General features: G+C 54.3%; 1 protein-coding gene across 1 annotated transcript in view; it reads right to left on the bottom strand.

The window, feature by feature from the left end:
- The window catches only part of SMCHD1 (structural maintenance of chromosomes flexible hinge domain containing 1), a 1955900-nt gene that overhangs the window by 518980 nt on the left and 1414415 nt on the right, over nucleotides 1-22505 (bottom strand). The window lies entirely within an intron of this gene.

Here is a 22505-nt window from a genome sequence, read left to right as displayed (position 1 = left end):
AGATACCTCCAAATGTCAGATTAGAAGAGGAAAACAAATTCTAATATTCTACGGTAGATGGCATGAGGTGCAAAGACTGGAGCCTGGGAGAGACAGGATCTAGTTGCAGATCTTTATCTTAGAATCCTCCCCAAGCACCAGACTGTACCTGGACAGTTTTTCAGTAGTACCTCTATGCGTCGGTAGAGAGCATCGAGTGACTCCGTAGCGACGTCGTCTTCCAAATGTGACATCAACAGAGTCCATATATGCCCTCCCCAGACGCACAAGTTACTACTTGTGTAACAATATATCTGTAAGATACATTAGTTAGTGATAGATTCCTTACCTTAGAATATTGCCCAGGCGCCAGTCTGGATCCGGAAAGTTTCTGCTTAGCAGTACACCTGCGTGCCAGCAGGCGGCTCCGTGCCCGTCACTGGCTTCGTGCAAGCCGGGACGACGTCACGGAGACTACTTAGACACCACCCATGCAAGCTGACGTCAGTTCTGTACACAACTTTCCGGGCCGAAACGCAGAGTCATGCGAGAAACTGACCTTTGGTGCATAAAACTAGGGCCCTAACAGGGGATGACCTTAACCCTAGTAATGAGTTCGCAGAACGGGGAGGATGGGTGGGGCGGTAAGGAATCTATCACTAACTAATGTCTCTTACAGATCTCTCGTTACACAAGTAGTAACTTGTGCATCTGAAAGAGACAGGTTAGCGATAGATTCCTTACCTTAGAATAGATACCCCAGCAATACCAACCCCAGTGGAGGGTCTGCGAACAAGATTACACCAGAAAGTCACGGAGCACAGAACGGCCAAAGAAGCCGTCTCTCCGGACCGGACTGTCAAGGCAGTAGTGCTTGGTAAACGTGTGCAGCGAGACCCACGTAGCTGTCTGACAAATATCCTGCAAGGGGACACCGCGACCCAAGGCAGTAGTGGCTGCAGTCGCCCTGGTCGATTGGGCGCGCAGACCCACAGGAGGCTCCTTCTTGGCCAAGGGGTAACATGCTTTGATGCACAGAACGACCCACCTGGAGATGGTCCGTTTGTGCACCGCCTGACCTCTCTCGGCACCCACGTAGCCAATAAAGAGCTGATCGTCTACCCGGAACCGCTGTGTACGCTGCAAATAGAATGCAAGCGCACGTTTAGGGTCCAGGCGGTGAAGCCGCTTCTCCTCCCGTAAGGGATGAGGAGGTGGAAAAAAGGAGGTTTGGAAGAAAGAGCCTGGAGCTCACTCACTCTCCTGGCAGAGGTGATAGCTACCAGGAAAGCCATCTTGAGAGTAAGAAGACGTAAGGGACAGTTATGAAGGGGCTCAAAAGGAGCGCAAATCAGAAAAGTCAAGACAAGATTCAAGTCCCACTAAGGCATTATGAAGGGCACAGGTGGGAACGTATGCGTAATGCCCTTCAGAAAACGGTTAACAACCGGGAACTTAAAAAGAGAAGGCTGATCAGGAAGCCGGAGGAAGGCAGAGATAGCCGAAAGATAACCCTTAAGCGTGCCCAGAGCAGAACCCTGCGGGGCCAAAGAAAGAAGGAACAGGAGAACCTCAGAAAGAAGGGCAGAAAGGGGATCCACAGTTTTAGCTGTGCACCATGCCACAAATATGTTCCACCGACAGGCGTACACCATTTTAGTGGAGGGACGCCTGCCTGCCAAGATGACATCACAGACTTCGGAAGGAAGATCGAAAGGTGTCAACTGTCGCCGCTCAATCTCCAAGCATGGAGGTGGAGACTGGACAGGTTCGGGTGGAGGACCGTCCCCTGCTGCTGCGACAGAAGATCCTCCCGAAGAGGCAGACGGAGCGGGGGATCGATGCTCATACTGAGTAGCTCGGGATACCATACTCTTCAAGCCCAGTCCGGAGCCACAAGAATAACTTGGGCCCAGTCGCGCCTGATCTTCAGCACTCTGGACAGAAGTGGAATAGGCAGAAAGGCGTACCACAGACCGCAGCTCCACTCGAGACGAAAAGCGTCTGTAGGAGAGTAGGGTCTGCTTCCTATGGTCACCCCCACTTTTTGCTTTTGCTTCACTGGTTTTCGACTTAGATGTGGCTGTGGGCCTGCTAATCAGACCCACAGCCCAGCTGTTCTCTCTCTAAATTCATACTATGTACTTTAGGTACATAACCCAATTGGTAAGGATCACCTTATAGGGCACTGTACAGTGTACCTTAGGTACCCAGGGCATGGGTGTACCCTAGGCCTACCAGGGGCTGCAGCATGTATTATGCCACCCCTGGCTTGCCTCCTATCATGACACAACTGGCTGATCACTCAGCTGGTGCAAGGTCGTGTAATCACCCCTTGCTTAGGTATAGTATTCCTATACCTACCTTATATATAGACACATGGGTAACCTTTCAGCCAGTCCTATGGCAGGCCTTAACAATCCTGAAGGCAGAGTGCTTGGTAACATGTGAGATGGTGCTCTAGCATGAGCTGAGCCTGTCTGCAGCTTTCGGAACCATGTCCTTATAGCTGTTCTATGATATCGCCTACCATATACTCCTAAAGTGCCTTATAATCCTCGCGGTTATGGTAACTATGGTTTGGCTTTATCAAAACATGTTGTGTAAGGTGTCTAACACTTTGGAATAATACCCCATCCCATTTCTGGCAATGAGGATAGTATTCCCCCCTTCTAGAGGGAGAAGACATGTTAAAAACCTACTACCCGGTTAAAGTTAACCAGATCCCCAGCATCACAAACTGGATGCTGCTGCCACGGACACATGTCTGACCTCCTGCCGCTGGGAGTCCTTCCAGCGAGGGAGGCTTGGACAATAGGTTTCCTGCCTTGGGAGGTGCTAGCACCACCCTAGACAGGGCTTAGTGTATTGGGGCAGGGAGGGATGAAAGAAGCGAGACACTGCCTGGGGCACACAAGGTGTCCCATGCATAGTCCGGTTCAAACCGGTGCTGGGGCACTCCAGCCCAAGTCCTGGCGCGAAACTGGACAAAAGGAAGGGGGTGTAACCACACCCCTCCCTGGTCCCACCCATAGGAGGGACCTAGCAGGTAACCCAGACCCCCAGATTAGTATAAGAGTGGGAGCTGAGTCCCTAGGACTTTGGATTATCCTGAACTGAAACTAGACACGAAACTCTGGACCTTCGACATTCGACGACAAGAAGACTGAAGAATCTCCCTTGTGGCCAAGGAGTGGCCACCCTGTGCAAACAGGCACCAACAAGTGACCTGCCGTTTGCTTTGCCTAAATCCTACGAGGAACCGACTGCAGAGCCCGACCAGCGCCTTGACCTCCAGACTTCTCTGACCCTGATACACATCCACAGCCAAGCTGAGATCCGTGGAGGTGACGAGAGACATGGGACCAGCTACCTGGGAAAATTGGCGAGTAGCTTCCAGCGCAGCTTCTGAGGCATCCTCGAAGTTGTGCTCTGGGGATTGAGAAGCCCCAACCCCGAGCACCATCTGCACCGAAGATCAGCCCTCCACACTCCACGAGTTCTGCGTGGGGCCCTTCTGCATTTTCCTGCTCGACGCGTCTGTCCGGTTGCTTGCCCGTTGGCTAGTAGCCTCAGTGACGACGAACCCTTGACTTTTCATTGCTGGTTTGGCTCCTCCAGACTGGCCCTTGCTTCCCTGTGAAAGAGTAGCACCTCAGACCTTCCTGGTTTGCACCTGAAGCGAATTTCCCATTCCGCGTGGGTTGCCTTTGCCAAGGCTTGTTGACTCCAATCGGGACGTCGACTCCGCCACCAGCAAGATCCTCCGTGGGACAGCTCATACCCTGGTTCTGGTCGTCCTCGACGCCTCCTGGTCCACGCAGCTGCATAGACCAGCTTCAAGACATCACCTGTGTTCTGCACAATATCATCTGGTTCCTTCCTGGTTCCACACGGTCACTGGCTAGTGACCCAGACTTTGTCCCCTTTGCTTGCAGGTGTTCTTCCTTCAAGATCCACCCTTGGATCCACCGGACATCTTCCTCCTGGCCGCCTGCCAGCATCTGTTCTTCAAGCATACATAGGATCCAGCGACGACACCTGACACATCTTCACACCTATGCACCCGTCTCCTGTGGGTGAGGTAACGCGAGTACTCCGGTGCTCCAGTGGATATTTACTATCCAAGTGTCTAAGTCTTTAGTTGCTTCCTCCTAGTTACTTCGGAAGTGTCATTATTCTTCCTATTTCTAACTGCTACATTCCCATTGACTTTAATGTAACCCGCGTGTGTGTTTCCACACTGCACACGCTTCCCGTGGGCCTCCCACTTCCTAACTATTGGTAGGGTAGTGTAGCCCCAGCGAAGTGGTACTTATACCACTTTCTTAGTATATGGTTTGCGTGGCCCCTGGGCCTAACTGTATTTTTCCTGTGTAACTTAACGTATGCTACTTAAGAAATTGTTTGTACTTAGACCTCTGAACTCATAAAGAGTGCTGAGGGTATATGTTGGAATAAATACATTCTAATTTTATATATATCTGGTGTGGTGTCCTTTCATTTGGTATTCAAGGGATTATAATGGTATAACAGCTGGCTTCACATGCCATACAGAGTTTAGCCTAAGACTCCTCTTGTCCAGGCTACCACTAAGATAGCGGGTCTATAAGGTTGACTTTACAACCAATCACCATAAGGGTTGTTTGGACTGATGAACAAGTTACTTACTTCGGTAACGATGTATCTGTAAGAAACATTAGTTAGTTAGATTCCTCACCTTAGAATATCCCCAGGCGTCAGACTGGATCCGGAAGATTTTTCGTCAGCAATACCCCTTGCGCGTCGCTAGGCGTCATCTGCGGCTCCGCGTCCGTCGTCGGCGTCATGCGCCGGAATGACGTCGTCGGAGTACTTAGACGCCGCCCTCGCGCGCTGACGTCAGTTCTTGTACATAGCTTTCCGCGCCAGGAACGCAGAGCCATGCAAAGACCGACACTGGTGCCAAAAAGAAAATCTAGGGGCCTGAAAAGGATATCCTTAACCCTAGATGTCGGTTCGCAGAACGGGGAGGATGGGTGGGTCGGTGAGGAATCTAACTAACTAATGTTTCTTACAGATACATCGTTACCGAAGGTAAGTAACTTGTTCATCTGAAAGAAACACGTTAGTTAGATTCCTCACCTTAGAATAGATACCCAAGCAATACCATCCCCGGTGGTGGGTCTGCGAACCAAGATCACACCAGAAAGTCCTGGAGGACAGAACGGCCAAAGAAGCCATCCCTCCGGACTTGGCTGTCAAGGCAATAATGCCTGGCAAACGTGTGTAGCGAAGCCCACGTCGCAGCCTGACAGATGTCCTGCAAAGGGACACCCCGTCCCAAAGCAGTAGTAGCCGCTGTGGCCCGAGTGGAGTGGGCGCGCAGCCCAACAGGAGGGTCCTTTTTTGCCAAGGAGTAGCAAATTTTGATGCACAAAACGACCCACCGAGAGATGGTCCGTTTGTGCACCGCTTTCCCCTTCTGAGCACCCACGTATCCAACAAAAAGTTGGTCGTCCACCCGCAACTGCTTTGTGCGGTCCAAATAAAAGGAGAGCGCACGTTTTGGGTCCAGACGGTGGAGCCTCTCTTCCTCTTTGGAAGGATGCGGAGGCGGAAAGAAGGTGGGCAAGGTGACAGACTGCCCAAGATGAAATGGAGTCACCACTTTCGGAAGAAAGGAGGGACGAGGCCGAAGGACAACCTTGTCCGGATGAACAGACAGAAAAGGAGGCTTTGAAGATAAAGCCTGGAGCTCACTCACCCGTCTAGCCGAGGTGATGGCTACCAGAAAAGCAGTCTTAAGCGTCAGCAGATGAAGAGGACAATTATGAAGAGGCTCAAAGGGAGCGCACATTAGAAATGTGAGAACAAGATTCAAGTCCCACTGAGGCATTACAAAGGGGACAGGAGGGAACGTGTGAGTAATGCCTTTTAGAAAGCATGTAACCACAGGGGACTTGAAAAGAGAAGGCTGATCAGGAAGCCGCAAGAAGGCAGAGATGGCAGCAAGATAACCTTTCAGGGTGCCCAGGGCAGAGCCCTGCCGGGCCAAAGAAAGAAGAAAGAGGAGAACCTCAGAAAGAGGGGCGGAAAGGGGATCCACAGCCTTTGCTGTGCACCATGCCACAAATTTGTTCCACCGGCAGGCGTATACCGACTTTGTGGAGGGACGCCTGGCTGCCAGAATGATATCACAGACTTCAGGAGGAAAGTCAAATGGCATCAACTGTCGCCGCTCAATCTCCATGCATGGAGGTGGAGGCTGGACAGGTTCGGGTGGAGGACCGTCCCCTGCTGCTGCGACAGAAGATCCTCCCGAAGGGGCAGACGTATCGGAGGATCGGTCAACATACTGAGTAGCTCGGGATACCAGTACCTTCGTGCCCAATCCGGAGCCACCAAGATGACTTGGGCCCGGTCGTGCCTGATCTTCTTCAGCACTCTGGGCAGAAGTGGTATAGGCGGAAAGGCGTACAACAGACCGCAACTCCACTCGTGACGAAAAGCGTCGCCGAGCGAGTGCCGCCTTGGAAATTCCAACGCGCAGAACTGCTGACATTGCGCGTTCTCTTCGGTGGCGAATAGATCTAACCAAGGCTCTCCCCACTGCTGAAAGAGACCATGCGCCACTTCGGAGTTCAGACGCCATTCGTGATCCACCATGCACCGGCGGCTGAGTTCGTCTGCTCTGGCGTTCAGAGAGCCCGCCAGATGTTGAACCACCAGGGTGACGCCCTGGTGTTCCAGCCACGTCCAGAGGCGCAGGGCCTCCTGACAAAGGGTCCACGACCCCACCCCGCCCTGTTTGTTGCAATACCACATGGCGGTGGTGTTGTCCGTGAACACCTGCACGACACTTCCCCGGACAGAGGGAAGGAAGGCTTTCAGTGCAAGTCGGATCGCTCTCAACTCCAACAGGTTGATGTGGAGACGAGACTCCGCCGGAGACCAGAGGCCTCTGATCTCCGCCTCTCCCATATGGCCACCCCATCCCAGGAGGGACGCATCCGTCACTACGACATTCTCCGGTTGGGGAAGGGAGAGGCTTCTGCCCATGACCCAATCGCGGTCCGTGAGCCACCACTGCAACTGCCGTGCAGTGCCCTCCGAGATCAAGACATGGTCGGACAGGTTGCCGTGATGCTGGGCCCACTGAAACTTCAGGTCCCACTGCAGAGCCCGCATGCGCTGCCTGGCGTGATGCACTAGTAGGATGCAGGAGGCCATCAGCCCCAGAAGCCGCAACACTAGCCTGACCGAAACCCGGGATAGAGGCCGAAAGATGGGAATCAAAGCCTGTATATCCCAGACCCGCTGTTCCGGTGGATAGACCCGGAACTGCGCCGAATCGAGAATCGCTTCGATGAAGAGGAGCTTCTGAGAGGGACTCAGGTGTGACTTCGGCACGTTGATGGAAAACCCCAGCAAATGCAGGAGATCCGCCGTAGTCTGGAGGTGGGAGACGACTGCCTGGGGCGAGCCCGCCTTCAACAACCAGTCGTCGAGATAGGGGAAGACTGGAACCCCTGATCTGCACAGATGAGCTGCGACCACCGCCATCACTTTCGTGAACACCCGAGGGGCACTGGTGAGGCCGAAGGGGAGCACGGTAAACTGAAAGTGCTCTTGGTCCACCGTGAACCGCAGGTAACGCCGGTGGGCCGGCAGGACGGGGATGTGGAAATATGCGTCCTGCAAGTCCAACGCTACTATCCAGTCTCCGGGGTCTAGGGCAGCTAGAACCTGAGCCAAAGTCAACATCTTGAACCTCTCCTTCCGGAGGAAGGCATTGACGTTCCGGAGGTCCAAGATAGGGCGTAGGCCCCCTTTGCCCTTCTTGGGAACCAGAAAGTAGTGGGAATAACAACCACGACCTACTTCTGGACTCGGAACGCGCTCGACGGCCCCCTTGGCCAAGAGGGCCGAAACTTCTTCGTGGAGAAGATTCAAATGATCCCCCGAGATACGGTGGTGCTGCGGTGGCATGGCTGGAGGGGTCGAAGGGGAGGGAGTAGCCCCTTTGGACGATTTGCAGCACCCACCTGTCCGATGTGATGGACCGCCAGTGGAGCAGGTGATGGCGAACTCTGCCGCCCACTGGCGTGGAATGGGCCTGAAAGCTCGGACTAGGAAGGTTTTGAGGCGGATGCTGCCGGGGTGGATGTGGACTGACCTCGTCGTCCTCCAGAACCGCCTCGGCGGAAACCACGTCCGCGACCGCGTGCAGGTTGGTTCTGCGGCTGGTGGCTAGGCGTACGTGAGGAGGCACCCCTTCCTTGGCCACGAAAAGGGGCGAAAGACGGAAGTTTGCGACCGCGGGGCCGAGAGGCCCAAGGACTTGGCCGTAGCCCGGGAGTCCTTAAAGCGATTCAGCACACTGTCCGCTTTCTCGCCAAAAAGGCGAGTGCCATCAAAGGGCATGTCCATGAGAGAGCTCTGGACATCACCCGAAATTACGTGGACCGCAGCCAGGCGTGACGTCGAAGCCCCACTGAGGTAGAAATGGCCCTACCCAGCGAGTCCGTGGTGTCAAGCCCACATCTTATAGCATGTCGCGCGGCATCCCTCCCATCGGCCAGAGCCTGGGTAAGTCGTGTCCGGACCTCCTCCGGACACAGGGGCAGCGCGTCCTCCACCGCATCCCACAGAGAGTGGGAATAACGGTCCAAGAGACAAGCGGTGTTCAAAGACCGCAGGCCCAAACTAAGGGAAGAGAACAGCTTCTTGCCAAACTGCTCTAGTCTCTTGGAATCCCGGTCCGGCGGGGCGGTCGGGAAAGAGGATTGGGAGGTGGAGGCCTGGATAACCAGGCTCTCAGGGGTAGGGTGTTGGGACAGAAAACTGGGGTCGCCCGGAGCAGGGCGGTGGCGCCTGGCGACGTTCCTGTCCACAGGAGGAACTGTGGAGGGCTTGGACCAGGTGCCCTGTAGAACGTCAGTGAGGGCCTCATTGAACGGCAGCAGAGGCTCAGTGGAGCTTGCTGCAGACTGAAGCACCTCAGTGAGGACGTTCGTCCTCACAGCCACGGCAGGTAGCTCGAGCCCAAGGGCTGCGGCCGCCTTGCGCAGCACCACGGAGAAAGCAGCACCCTCCTCTGACGCCACAGTCGGAGGAGAGATGAATCCAGTGTCTGGCGAGGTATCCAGACCACTGGCCTCCCCCAGTTCATCTGCCCAGTCCTGGGACAGTTGGGCCTGAGCGGCCATAGGATCCTCGGATCCCTCCCAGTAGTCCCCATCATCCGACTCCTGGTGTAGAGGAGAAAGTAACGGAGCCGGGCGGTAGACAAAATGTGTCTCTAGCGGCGTCGATCTCGGCGTCCATCGACGCCGGACCGGCGCCGGGCCCGGAGCGGGACTGAACTGGGGCACGACGTCGAGCGGAGTCGACGTCGGCGTCGCGGGTGGTACCGGTGTCGACGCCGGCGGAGGAGGCGTGACGAGGTCGACCGGCGTCGACGGGGACTCGAGAACGGGTCCCTCGGGCGCTTGCGGCGCCGGGGCCGGAGCCACCGGCAGGCAAGGCAGCCCAGTCGGGTCCGCGGGGCCCGAAGGCGCACCAGCGGGCGCCGACGGCGGAGCCAGGTTCCTCATGGCCGAGAGGAAGGCACTGACTTCCGCCGGCGTCGCGTTAGTCCCAGGGACCGGAGGGTATGGGGACGTGCGCGGCGCCTGCGGCTCCGCCGGAGCTGCGGGGATGGAACCACCCTGACCCTCGGCCGAGTCGCGCGACCGGCGAGGGGAGTGCGAAGAGCGTTGTCGCCTCTTGGACTTCTTGGAATGCTTCGACTTACCCGAAGACTTGGATCCCGACGACCGATGGTGACGTCGGCTGCGGCTCCGCGACCGATCCTTGGACCTCCTCCTGGACCGGGATCGAGCGACGCGCGGAGCCGAGTGGCGGATCTCGAGAAGCGTACGGGACCGCTCCCGTCTAGCCTTCGAGGTCAGGGCCTTGCAGTCGGAACACGACTCCGCGTCGTGGTCGAGGCCCAAGCAGTACAGGCACCGGCGGTGATGGTCCGTAACCGACATGAGGCAGTTACAGTCAGCACAGGCTTTAAAACCAGGCATCCTACCGGCACCGGAGTCGATTGACAGGATCAAAAAGGATCAAAAAACTAGTAAAAAATTGACTGAAGGGGTAGCTCTCCCGGATCTGCGCTTACGGGCGCGGAAAAAAGAAGAACTGACGTCAGCGCGCGAGGGCGGCGTCTAAGTACTCCGACGACGTCATTCCGGCGCACGACGCCGACGACGGACGCGGAGCCGCAGACGACGCCTAGCGACGCGCAAAGGGGTATTGCTGACGAAAAATCTTCCGGATCCAGTCTGACGCCTGGGGATATTGTAAGGTGAGGAATCTAACTAATGGGCCCCCCCATTCAGACCCTCAAGTGGACTTAACCAGAGAAATAGGAGAGGAAGATCCCCTTCCAGGGAATCTATCCACTCCCATGTCTCTAATGGTTCCAATGCCTCTTCTCACAGGGGAATGACTTCTCTACAGAGAAAAGAGCATAAGGCCAGAATGAGGGAAGTCAATCTGAGGATTGAAAGGGAAGAACTTGCCCTTGCCAAAGAGAGACTTGCTCTGGCCAGAGAGCAAAAGTTAAGTGGGTTAGAACCCACTGGTGGCAGCACTATCCCTAAGGATAGAGACAGGACCTATGACAATAGAAACCTGAGCAAGATTGTCCCTCCTTACAAGTGTGGGGATGACATCCACAAATGGATAACTGCTTTGGAGAGGGCTTGCAAAGTACAGCAGCTACCCCAAAGTCAGTGGGCAGCTATCTTGTGGCTCTCCTTCTCTGAGAAAGGTAGAGACAAGCTCCTCACAGTTAGTGATGAGGATGCTGACAATTACACTGTCCTGAAGAGTGCTCTGATTGATGGGTTTGGCCTAACCACTGAACAATACAGGTTGTTGTTCAGGGATACCCAGAAGACACAGACTCAGGACTGGACTGACTTTGTAGATTGTGCCACTAAGGCATTGGAAGGCTGGTTATTGGGTAGTAAGGTTAAGGACTATACAGGATTGTATAATTTGATCATGAGAGAACAAATTCTTAACAACTGTCAAAACCAGCTGCTGCATCAACACTTGATTGATTCTGACCTAACTTCTCCCCAAGAATTGGGAAAGAAGGCAGATAAGTGCTCTATTTTACGATAGTGTGGTCTTGCACCTTTAGATTTATCAGAGGGGAGTGTTGAGCATTTGTTATACACACAGAGTCAATAAATGAGACAAAGATTCAGGACGAAATTCAAGACCAATTTAGAAAAAAAATAACACATTTTAATGTAATTTTAGACACCAAGATCATCGGAATCAGGCACGTACGTTAGTATCGATATTTACAGGAAAAACAGTCGAAAATCACAGCTGTGATTTGAAGCATCAGTCTCGAACGCAGCAACATCATCCTATGGGAGAAACATTCACTGCATAGGTAGACTTATTAAGAATTCTCAGGGTTACTCTCCTGGACTTAAAGTGCTTTGAGGCCATGGTCCAAAGAAACCCCAGCAGTTCGGATTTACCTGCGATGGTGTGTCTGGGTGCAGAGGTGCTGGCCGCGATGGTAGCCTCAAATGCCACCCGTAAAAGTCTATGGAGGATTACCTGTGAAAAGAAAGGCTGCAAGCAAGGACTCAGCCTGGCAGAACCCAAAGGAAGGCTTGGCTCTTAATGGTCTCTGAAGCACAGGGACACCGTTGGATTACGTGGAATCTAACTGTGCAGCTCGGGTGCAGAGGTGTTTTGTACAGGTGGGTCGCTGCTGCTGGAGGCTCTCACTTTGAATTGGAGTCCTGGAGAGGGGAAGATAACAAGGCTGCAGGGCCACTCTCGGTGATGGCCTCAGAGATCATGACACCCCTCATTTGCAGGTCTGCATTGCAGTCGGTGGTGCCAGGACTGGACATGCAACAAGCCTTGGTAGTTGCAAGGGCCCCGGGTACCACAGGTATTGGTGCAGGGAAGCTCAGCGTCTCGAGACTTTGTGAAGCGATGGGGCGGACCTCCTGGACTCTCTGTGACCTCCTCCTGGTGAGTTACTCCCTCGGTGGACCCGGGTGGTTAGTAAAACAGTGATTCAGGCCAGTGCCTGCAAATGCATGGGAGTGGCTTTTCCACCCCAAGAGAGATCTTCGCTGGTTAATAAGATGCTGGACAGTTCTCCAAGGGTTTAGGGAGGATGTGCAGCTTGTGGACAAGTCAATGTATGTGATTGTAAGGGGCAAGCAGCCTGACTGGGTTGGACACCAATCTTTGGTGCAGGTCCCCTGTTCTTGCTCTGTCGGTCCGCCTTCGTCATTCCTGGGTTCCCAATAGTCAAATCAGAGTTCCTGGCGCCCGGGGGAACCCTGAGTTCTGAATTTAGGGGTGTTAAGTGTAGGAAGATGAGGTTCTGTTGCATGCCCCCCCCCCACTGTTTGTCTGGTATCTGATGCAACCTGAGCGTGTACTGGGCCCCTGCTAACCTGGCCCCAGTACCTGTGTTCTTTTCCCTAAACTGTACCATTGTTTCCAAAATTGGCACACCTCCGGATCACACAAGTCCTTCGTAAAAGGTACCAGTGGTACCAAGGGCATTGTGACTAGAGAGGGTCTCTAAGGGCTGCAGCATGTATTATGTCACCCTAAGTGACCCCTCACCTAACACATACACACTGCCATTGTAGACTATGTGTTTAGGTGCAGCTAAAACTGAAAAGTGGACAAGGCACACATCCCTGTGTACCATGCCTACAAACCACTGCCTGTGGCATAGGCAAGTCAACCCTCTAGAAGGACTCTCAGCCCTAAAGCAGAGTGCACTATACCACAGGTGAGGGCATAGCTACATGAGTAATACGCCCCTACAGTCTAAGTCCAGTCTTAGATGTTGTAAAAGTGCAGTGAAGCCATATTGAGTACACAGGCTGTGATTTGTCTGTATTCTAGGCCAACATGTACTACAGGGTGCATGGAATCAGTCTAGGCACCTTACTCAAAGTTTATGTTGTCCACAAACAGGCAGTTCCTATGGATTAGGGGTAACTACACGACACCTTGTGCTCTTGTGGGTCAGAAACAAAGCCTGCTCTAGGTTGAGGTGCTTTACACCTACCCCCAAGCAGGATGAGCATTCAGGGCGGGGAGCCTCAGTGGTTTCCTGCCTTTTGTTATGCTAGCCAGGGCCTTTCTAGCTAGTGGAGATGCCCGCCCCCTGACCAAGCCCCATTTTAGGCGGCAAGGTCAGCAGAAAAATTAGTAGTCAGGAGATGTGTGATCCTTCCAGCCAGGATCACACCCCTAAGGTGTCCTGAGCTGAAGTGACCACCTCCAATGGAAATCCTCAATATTGGATGGAAGGATTATAGCCAATAGGGTTAGGGATGTGTTCAACTCCAAAAGAGAGTAAACACAAAGGGCTTAGCACTTTAGGGGCATCCCTGAAGTACAAGTTACTTACCTTCGGTAACGATGTATCTGGTAGAGACGACTCTAGCCACAGATTCCTTCACGTAGAATTATCCTGGACCCGGAAAACTTTCTTGGCCAGCATCTCTGCGCGCCGGGGAGCGGTACCTCACGACTCCGCCCCGACATGCTCTGCGGGCGTGACGTCAGCGAGGTCACATAAGCCCCACCTCAGCGCGCCAACGTCAGTTTGCTTCGGAGAACTTTTCCGTGCCACAACGCGGAGTCATCACAACAAAACTGAGGAGAGCATGGGAACAGTGTGCGAAAAAACCAGAGAAACAAAATAGAGAGAAACAAAAGGGGAAAAACAGCACCAGGTGGCACTAAGGCACCAGAAGGCGACAACAGTAGGCCAGAGCATGAAAAGAGCAGAGCACCACTCTGAGGAACAACTGTGCAAGGCAAGGCGAAAACACCAGGTGCCAGTAAAGCACCAGAAGGCCAGAGCAGCGAAGCCATAGCAAGAAAAGGGCAAGCACCACTCCGTGGAACCATCTTGCAAGCCAAGGCAAGAGCCATCCAGGAGGCACGAGCAGGAGAAAGCACCGTGACAGAAAGAGAGAGAGAGAGCCTGCAACCACAACCACAAAGGGAAGGGCCACAAGCCCGGAACAGAGGAGCAACAGCAATCCATCCCCAGACCAACCGCCAAGGATGGCCATACCTCCTGAAAGGACCAGGAGGTCAAAGGACAGGTAATCCATCCACAGACTACAGTGCCAAGGAAGGCCATAACCTCTGCAAAGACAGGTAAAAGAACTCCCAACGAAGAAGACTGGTGGGAATCAGAGAACCCGACAACAGAGGGAAAGAGCAAAAGTAGGCCCTCACGCTGGAGAGAAACCAGCTGGAGGGATGCCTGACCAGAAGAAGTATAAGAGGACACCCAAAGAAGACAAGGCACCCAGAGGGCGGCGACTGTATAAACCCAAGCACAGGGTCCTCGCAGAACAGGGAGGAAGGGCGGGTCGTGAAGGAATCTGCGGCTAGAATCGTCTCTACCAGATACATCTTTACCGAAGGTAAGTAACTTGTACATCTGATAGAGACTACGAGCCGCAGATCCCTTAACGTAGAATAGATACCCTAGCCATAGCCAGAAGGGAGGAGGGCCTGCGAGAAAGCCTACCCCATCAGGAGAGACACAGGGCCCCAGCAGGGAACATGTCACAGGGACAAGAAGGGAAAGGCCAGGAAATCATAAGCCCAACTAAGGGAGAACCGCCCAACACCCCGCAGGGGCAGACAGTGCCCTAAGAGTCTCAAGGAACACGAGGACCACCTCAACCCCTAGGGAGAAGAGGTAGAACTGGAGGCAGGACCCACCGGAAGAAACATATGCACAGTGACAGAAAGAGCTGTACACACCCCAGCCGCAAGCAGCGGACAAAGTAGGGACGGTTGCACCGCCAAAAGTGCAGACGGAAGAAGAAGAGCACAAGAGAATGCATCAAAGGCCACAACGGCGTAGCAGAACAAGAGGCCAGCACTGGCATGACAGCCAGCAGCAGACAACACCACGGAACGATGCACCCAGGACAAGCGAGGCGCCAGCCAAAGGCAGAGGCTAGGAAGGGCCAAGAAGGGCCAGGACACGCCCCAAGGGAGGGGCCGGCACACACTGACCCACGAATGAAGGAGAGAGAGAGGGACGGACCAAGCCGTCCACCAGAACACGAAACCCAGGGAAATCAGTCCCTCCTTTGGACACCAGACAGATGACCAAGGCGGACAGAAATGCAAAACCGCTACATTGCAATGCCGTAGACAGCAGGCCGGACTAGGCCAGCGACACAGCGATCCAGGAGAAGGACGGACCGGTACGCCACACAAGCCAATCCAAAACCATCAGCAAGAACATCGCACCTGCGATATACTATGACGCCACGGTGAGCAGTAGCCCGAAGAACGACCACACCTCCCCAGCACAGGACAGAGCTATATAATAGCTACCAGTACCCCACATAGGGGAAGTTACGTCCCAGAACATGGGAACCCTCTTATGAAAAAATTTCCGCAGCAGAGGACAAACAGAAAAACCTGCGGAGAAAACCGCAGATGGCTTGCCAAGCAGCCAATAAAGAATACATAGAAGGTCTAATCTCAGGGCCTACACAGCTCACAAACAGCCAAAACCACAAGTCAAACAAGGGTCGAACCAGCAGCCAACAGCACCAAAGTCCTAACAAAAGGACCTGAAGGCACATCAACCACACAGAACAGACAACCTGAGCTACTTGCTACAAGGCCCCAGGAAAACAACAGAAGAACACCCCCCGAAACACAGACCGACTCACAGGTCACTGAGGAGGAGGAGGAGGCCGAAACTCCGCAAGAAACCTCTGAATGGCAGAATCCGCAGGGGCGTGGAACAAAAGAGTACCATCAAAAGGAGGGTCCACCAGCCGTTCCCTAACGTTCTCCGGGAACACACTATCCCGTAGCCAGGAATGCAGACTAAGGGCCACTGAAGAAGCCATGGCACGACCAAGCACCTCCGAAATGTCCAGAGCCGAGCGAAGAATAAACGCTGCCAGCTTCCGGCCATCCAACACATGGGGCCTCAGATCAACACAGGCACCGTCCTGAGAAGCGGCAGACATAAGGGACTCTGCAGAATCCCACAAGCAAGAAGTGGCCCTAGCCAATACACAAAGAGTGTTAAGGGCCTGCAAAGCCGCACTGGTGGAGGTGAAGATATTGCACCCCAGGAATCCAACCAGCGTGCCTCCCATGATGGGGGAGACAACACCGATGGCAGGGAGGGAAAGGCAGTCTGCAAAAAGGGGCCGCTGGTGGAGGGAAAGACAGACAGGATCATGTGGCGCAGGACGGTGGCGGTTCAGAAGTTGCTGGGGCACCGGGTCCCCCGTGGCAGGCGGCCCCCAAGCTCCCAAAAGAGAAGTGTGGAGCGAAGCCTCGAAGAGAAGAAGCAGCTCCCGACCACCAGAAACCAGATGGAGGACCTCCAGAAGATGATCCGTGGGGAAACGGGCAGCTGGATCGCCCATGCGCAGGATCTCCGCAGCCATGGAAACAGCCCAAGTGAAGGCAGCACTCGCCTCCGTAGGGCCCCGCGGCGGGGAAAGCAGTTCCTCCGTGGGCGACGGCTGCAAGCTAAGGCGGCCGTCCCCTAGCCCGACCGGTGGAAAGAAAGACCAAGCCTGAAACGGGGGAGGATGGGCCGATGAATGGGGAACCTGAAGTGCCTCTGGCGAATACTGTGGGCGCGGCGACGGCGAAGAGCCGTCCTTAGAGGACGCCGGGGAAAAGGCCACGACGCGACGACCCGTCTCCGGAGAAGATGAAACCAACAACCGCCGAACCTCTGGAGAAGAGGGGGCATCCGAAGACTAATCAACGACACGTCGGCCCGGCGCCGTAAAGTCCGCCACCGGCGTCCGGTCAACATCGACGGGCGCGGAAGGGGACACCGGCACGACCTCTGCCACAACGCGCGGCGCAGGAGACCGAGGCGGGGTCGGAGCCGGGGCAGCTAAGAAACGGTGCCAAAAAGGCGTCGACTCGACCTCCGACGAGGCAGCCGTCTGCGTGGAGGGACGAGAGGGTCCTGGGGACACGCCCCGACCCCTAGCCGGCCCTTGCGGCGCTGCCAGGGCCAGCAGCCACCGGCACCTGAGCATCGTCACTGCGGCCTTGGACAAGGCAACCCCCTGCCCAGAGGACCAAGGGGGACTCGAGGACACGCCCGAGCCCTGGCAACATCCCGCGACAACACAGGGACCCCCGCGGGGGTTTGCGGTGAGGCAGAGGCGCCGTGGTCCAAAGGAGGGAACCCCAAAGGGCCGCACCCCGAATTCACCACATCCTCCGAACCTGGATCCGAACCTGTCAGCGCCGGAGCCGCCGGCGACGTCGCAGGAGTCCTCACACGCGGCAAGTGATCCGCAGACGTCCCAGGAAGAGAAGGAGAAGAATGAAGAGCAAACGAGGCCTGCAAGGCCGCCGCATAGGCCTCCATCAGGGCTCTGGTCACCCACGGAGAACCCACGCCCCCAACAGGCCAGGGACCGGGCCTCGGGGACAAACTGCGACACTTACCAACAGGTGAGCGACGCCCTTGCGGCCTGGGAGAGGGACGATGTCGGGAAACGGGCGTGGCGATGCCACCGACCGGGACATGCGCACCGAAAGGAGTTTCATCTGGCGCTCCCGCCGGGACTTCGACTTCATTTGCTGATACGCCTCGCAGTCCGTGGAGTCGTGGTGTTCCCCCAAACACCACATGCAGATGGGGTGAGGATCCGTTGCAAACATCTGGCGCGCGCAAGGCGAGCACGTCTTAAAGCCCGAAGGCATTCGCACACTGTCCTCAAGAAAATAGCCTAAAAGCAGAAAAAGACGGCCTGAAACAGGCCAGGGACAAGATCCGGATCCGCGTTGCACGCAGAAACAAAGAAAACTGACCTTGGCGCGCCGGGGTGGGGCTTATGTGACCTTGCTGACGTCACGCCCGCAGAGGACGTCGGGGCGGAGTCGCGTGATACCGCCCCCCGGCGTGCAGAGATACTGGGCAAGAAAGTTTTCCGGCTCTAGTCTCACACCTGGGGATAATTCTACGCTAAGGAATCTGCGGCTAGTAGTCTCTATCAGATGCAAGGAATTCAGATTCCTTCAACCTAAGAAGAAGGACGAAGAAGATGCTGTGCAGCAAAGCCTGAAGAGGACGACTGACTTAGCACCAGCCCTACCGGCCTGTTTCCAGCTTTGACTCTACAAATAAGACGAAGCCTGTCCTGTGGCCAGCGACTTCCAGAAACCAGAGGAAGAGTGCCTGCTTGTGAGAAGTTGGCCTGGTATATGATGTTCACTAGTTAAAGTGACCACCTTGTACCATGCCAAGCAACCCTTATGGTGTGGTTGTAAGTCAACCTTTCCGGACTAGCTGCCCTAGTGGTAGCGTAGGCTAAGCAGTCTTTGAGGCTAAACTCGTTAAAGCGTGTTAAGCCAGCTGTTTTACCATATGTAACCCCCCTTTATACCAATGAAAGGACACCACACAGATATATATTCAAAATATATATTTATTTATTACTCAAAGTATCCCCTAGACTCTTTATGAGCACAGGAGCACAAATCGTTAAACAAGACAATGTTATAATATACAGAAGTTGCACTTTATATGGATGGGCCCTGGTGGCCACTCAAACCATATACTAAAATAGTGGTATAAGTACCACGAACAGGAAAGGGAAAAGGCCTAGGGCCTCTAGAATCGCTGGGCCTACAAGGAGCTAACTTCAGTTAGTGACCAGGAGGTCCACGGGTCGCGTGTGCAGTGAGGAAAGTTACACGCGGGCTCCCATAGGTTTTCAATGGGTGCGTAAAAGTTTAAAAGTTACTGCAGAAAGGGTCTTCTGGATGGACTACGAACTTTAGATTCAAAACACAGACACTAGAGATGTTTCTCTACACTTGGGCACCGGAGTGCCAGCGTTACCTCACCCACAGGAAGCGGGTGCATAGGTCTCGAAGTGCGTCGGGTTTCTTCTATCGATTCAATGGAGCCTGATGACAAAGATGCTGCAGGCGGTCGGTCCAGAAGAGCTGCGTTGGATCCAAGGGTGGATCGGAGTTGTAGAAGACCTGAAAGCAGAGGGGACAGTGTTCACAGTCACTAGCCAGTGACCAGCGTGGCACCAGGTAGGTACCAGGCGATGTCGGGTGCAAACAGGTGATGAGGGGTAGCTTGTCTACGCAGCCACGTGGTCCCTGAAGGTCGACGACGTCCAGGAGTCGGTTCACGAGCTGTCCCACGCAGGCTCTCGCTGTCGGCGGTGTCGGCGACTCGAAAGAAGCAAACAAGCCTTGGCAAAGGCAGGAGTCGTGGAAAGAGAGGAAAGCTGATTGTTCTGACCAGCAAGGTCAGAGGGGCTGCTCCTTTGGAGAGCAGCTAGGGCCAGTCTGGAGCAACCAGACCAGCGTCGTTGATTTCAATTTAGGTCGCCAAAATGGCCACTAGCCAACGGGCCAGAGACCGGGCAGGCGTGTCGAGATGCAAAATGCAGAGGGGCCCCACGCAGATCGTGGAGATGCTGGAGGGCTCACCTTTGGTGTAGATGCTGCTCGGTGGTTGGGCTTCTCAGGACCCAAAGCACAACTTGGAGGGAGCCTCTGTTGTCGCGCTTGCAGCTTGTCGTTGGTCTTCCAAGATGGCTGGCTCCACGTGTCTCGGTGCCTCCACGGGTTCCTTCTTTTCAGGGACTGTGGATCGGGCGGTGAGAGGTCTGGAGATCCAGGTCTTGCCGGGCTCTGGGCTCGGGCTCCGGCAGGAGGCGGCGGCAAAGCAGACGTCGAGTTGCTGGTTGGTGCTTGCGTTAGCAAGATGGTCACTCCCTGACCATAAGGGAGATTTCCTTCAGTCCTCTGTGCAGCAGAGCGTCGAAGTTCCCGTCTTCTTCTTTAGTTTAAGTTGATTTCAGGATGTCTGAAGTCTTAGGACACAGCTCCTACCTTTAAGCGGATTCTAGGGGCCGGACTACCTGCTAGGTCCCTCCCTAAGGGTGGGACCAGGAAGGGGGGGTGGTTACACCCCCAATCCTTTGTCCAGCTCGCCCCAGGTCCGGGGCTGGTGTGCCCCAGGACCGGTTTGAACTGGCATATGCACCGAGGCTCCTTGTGAGCCTCAGGCATGTCTGATTCCATTCAAGCCCTACCTGACCAATACACAAAATCCTGTCTGGGGTGGTGCTCGCACCTCCCCTGGCAGGAAACCCTTTGTCCACGTCTCCCAAGCTGGAAGGACTCCCAGCAGCAGGATGGCAGACTTGTGTCTGTGGTGGCAGCATCCATTTTGTGGAGCTGAGGCTATGTCTGATTTTACCCGGGTTTCAGGCACTGTACATGTCGTGTCCCTCTAGAAGGGTGGAATGCTAACCCCGTCACCAGAATTGGCGAGGGGTTAGTATTCCAATTCGTATGACACCTTACTCGACAATTTTTGATAAAGCCAAACCAAAGATAGCATTTAACCGCGAGGTTCATAATGCACTTAAGAGTATATGGTATGACGATATCTGGAAACAGTAGAAGGAAGTTGTTCCGACCACTGCAGACAGGCTCAGCTCATGCCAGAGCACCATCTCACATGGAACCAAGCACTCTGCCTTCAGGATTGTTAAGGCCTGCCATAGGAGTGACTTATAGGTTAACATGTGTTCCATTTAAGGTTAGGTATAGGTATACTACACCTAAGTAAGAGGTGGTTACACCAACTTACCCCAGCTGAGTGATCAGCCAGTTGTGTCAAATTGCTAGGCCAGGCCAGGGGTGGCATAATACATGCTTCAGCCCCTGGTAGGCCTTAGATACACCAATGCCCTGGGTACCTAGTGTACACTGGTACAAGGGGCTCACAGGGTGATCTAGTTCCAATTGGTTATGCACCTATGGTACATGGAGTCCATTTTAAAGAGAGAGCAGCAGGGCTGAGATCCTGAATGGCAGGATCTCAGGCCTACTAAGTCGAAAAACCAGCTAGACACTAGGCAAAAAATTGGGGGTAACCATAGTCAGATATCCACCTTCCTACACTGCTCTTCAACAAAGACCAGATCTCCCGAAGACAGAGGCCCTGATCAGAAGAATACAGCTACAAGGCCTCTGGATCCAGCTGGAACTGCAAATCCTGCCCACTCTGAACCAGACACCCACGGCCCGAGTCGGAGTGGCTCACCTGTCCAGTGAAGTCTCCCCAGCAATACTGACCTTGACACAATCAGTGGCTGAAATCTCCTGGAGTCCACGAAGATGCCAGCTGCCTCATTACAAAGGGTCCCCCTAACCCCGACCAGCTCCGGTAAAGAAAATCAGACACCTAAATGCACTCCTGCATCCTCAACCTCCCAACTTTGGGAAGCCCAGCCAATGGTGTCCCAGCGTTCACGACACCTCTACTTACCTTCCCAGCTGTTGGTCACCCTCGTCCAGCCTCCTGGTCCGAGCCTGCAGCCTCTTTTGCAACTGAGATTCCAATAGCATTGAATTGTATGCCCGATGCTGTGTCTGCCCCTGCACAGCCACTCCTGTGATGCTGGTGGTGTAGCTTTGGTGCTGCCTTGTGGGCCTGTGTGCTTGCCTAATCCCCCAGAGCCTGTGCCCTGAATCCACAGGTACCTACCTGCAACCAGCAGCTCTGTGGGGGGCCCCCAGTCTCCATCGACTAACATTCTGCTCAGTGACCTCTGCACCCGGCCGTCCCAGTGCCGCAGTACCTACCTTGATCTGACCCATGCCCACTGTTGGTCGAAACCCCTGAAGACTGGATGTATAGCTCGAGTACTTACCTGCAAATGAACATCCGTTTTTTTCTTCCATAGGATTGCATTGTATTTCTTGATATTATTATTATTTAGATCTTGTAGAGCACATGGCTACCAGAAGAGTTTCCCAGCGCTAAGCAGTGAGCAAGACAGCTTAAGGAGAAAGCTCAGAATAACCAGGTTTTGAGCTCCATCAGAAAGGTGAGCATAGAGGTGCAGCATCGCAGAGATTCCGGGAGCGCGTTCCATAGCTTTGGCCCTAAAAGTGCGAAGAGCGACCGCCCATCTGGGTGCATCTGACTGAATGGTGAACAGAGACTGATTGCTGGAACGTAGAGTGCGGAGGGCGGGGGGGATTAGGGAGAGATAAGGTTTTGCAAATATTGAGGTCCGGAGTGGGAGTGTATTTTGTTCATATAGCACAGTGAATTGAAAGTGATACGCTTCTCCAAGGTGAGCCAGTGGAGCTAGTGGAGAAAGCCGGACGCAGAGGAGTGTTCAGAAGCTAGAACAGGAGCCTGGCAGCTGAGTTCCGAACCACTTGGAAGCACCTGATCACGGACTTGTCTGATCCTAGATATAGATAAGTTACCATAATCTAACCTGGACAGAATATAAGCCTGAATGATGATTCTTTAAACAGCGAAGGGAAGTATCAACAAGATCTTTCTAAGCCACCTCATAGTGGCAAAAGGCGAGGAGGCCACCATGGCACCCTGGGGCATCATGGACAGCGTGGAGTCTAGTCAAAAAACAAGGTTCTCCCCTTATCGTCAGGGA

Source organism: Triturus cristatus, chromosome 5_1 (assembly GCF_964204655.1).
Source record: "Triturus cristatus chromosome 5_1, aTriCri1.1, whole genome shotgun sequence".
Lineage (NCBI taxonomy): Eukaryota > Metazoa > Chordata > Amphibia > Caudata > Salamandridae > Triturus > Triturus cristatus.
The sequence above is the reverse complement of the archived record's forward strand: the minus strand, read 5'-3'. Positions and strand labels throughout refer to the sequence as shown.